The sequence below is a fragment of the Elephantulus edwardii genome, unplaced genomic scaffold (genome assembly GCF_000299155.1).
Source record: "Elephantulus edwardii isolate Elephantulus edwardi_28Jun2011 unplaced genomic scaffold, EleEdw1.0 scaffold00053, whole genome shotgun sequence".
In the NCBI taxonomy this organism is placed as follows: Eukaryota; Metazoa; Chordata; class Mammalia; order Macroscelidea; family Macroscelididae; genus Elephantulus; species Elephantulus edwardii.
Window position 1 is genome coordinate 13,891,695 of NW_006399803.1, and position 1,949 is coordinate 13,893,643.

Sequence of the window (1,949 nt, forward strand, 5' to 3'; positions counted from 1 at the left end):
GGCTTCTGTGTTTCCAAACACATCAACTGTTGACCTCCTTCAAGGCCAGCCACAACACCAAATTTCTATGCTAGCAATAACAGGAGTACTAGCATAGTCCAGCTTATCAGGCCCAGGAATCTTTATGACCCCTGCTGATGGGAATCTGCATCCTCCAACAATATCTTATAAGGGACTCTCATCTGGCACTTTCTCAAAAAGTTGAGAATAGAAATACCATTTGACCCAGGTATCCCACTACTGGGAATATACTCTAAGGAAATTAGGGCTGCATCTCAAATACTGTTTGGACAACTGTATTTTGGTGTGTGTATAAATTTGACATGAGCACATAAGTATTTTGAGATTTCCATTTTTTCTTAATGTTATCAATCAATTGTTATGATATGCACAGTCTAATATCTCTTCATAATTAGTAAAACATAATTAAACACCTTTCTACTATTCTTTGTTTTTAATCAAGACTCATTTGACTTTATATTCCTCATTCCATAGCCTTTCCTAAATCTAAATTTAATTTCTGGCTGTCCTCTCTTTATTTCAACCACTTAAAAATAATCATGTGATACTAATGATATTGCTCAATAATATCCACAATATGTTGAATTACATTTTTTAAAATGAGAACAAATATGGATCTCTTCCAAGTGGTTGGTCATGTTGGTTAAATTTCTTGGCCTAGACGGGTGAGCATATACAGGGCTGTGTCTGTTTCCAAAAACTCTACAACTGATTGTCTTTTAATGAGCATCAGGATTGGAGGAAGTTTCAGCCATAAACTGCATCATGTAATTGGCACAAATTTATTTAGAACATGAAGAAGACTTGAAGCACTTACTGAAAAAATAAAAGACTATGGACTGCGTCTCAATGAGAGAAAAACAAAAATATCACTACTGGACAAATAGTAATCTTATAGAGAAAAAATTAAAGTTGTCAACTATTTTAATTAGGGTGCATGATCAACAGCTATATAAGTAGTAATTCAGAAATAAAAGATTTGATACATTGAAAAAATCTGGTCTCAAGGAGCTCTTTGAAGTGCCAAAGAGTAAGGATGTCAGTAAAGAGAACAAGGTCTACCTAATTCAAGCGATGATATTTTAGATTTCTTCATTTGCATCTGAAAATTAGACAATGAATAAGGAATTTCAAAGAATGACTGTGAAGAGAAAAAAACCTAAAAACAAACAGACTAGGATTGTAAAAACTCAACAGCATTGTGAAAAGTTTTTCCTGTGTAATAATTTAAAAAATCATGACAAATAAACACTCCTAGCAACAAAGATTGACAACAGTGACTCTAACAATGAATTTGAGCATATTAAAGATCATGAAGATGGCATGGGACAGGGCAAAGTTCAAAACTGTCATTCATAGGATCTGTGAGTCTCGATCAATTCGATGGCATCTGACAACAACTGATCTGGTTTCAAGAAAACTTTAGGGAACATAACATTCCATATCCTCTTCCTGTAGTTTGGATGGGTACTTGAGAGTTTTGAAAAATTTTCATCACATTAACAAAACAAAACAAAGAACCATATGATAAATGGATGCATAAAAGATCCTTACCCAAATTCAACATCCCTTCCTGATTAAAGCACTGCACAAAATAGGAATAGAGAAGAATTTCCTCAACATAGTATAAAGTGTATATATGAAATCAAAAGCCAAGATAGTTCTTAATGAGAGAGGTTAAAGGCATTCTCCTTGATAACAGGAACTAAGCAAGGATGCCCATTATCACACTTATTTAAAATATGTATTGGAAAAATTCTCACCACTGGACCAATCGGTAGCATCATGATGGATGGCCAAGAGCTTGAGATTGTTCACAGCTTCAGTTTGCTCAGCTCCACGGTCAACACTCTTGGCACCAGTAGCCAGGAAATCAAAAAACGTATTGCGATGGGAAAGTCTGCGGTTAGGGACCTCTCCAAAATACT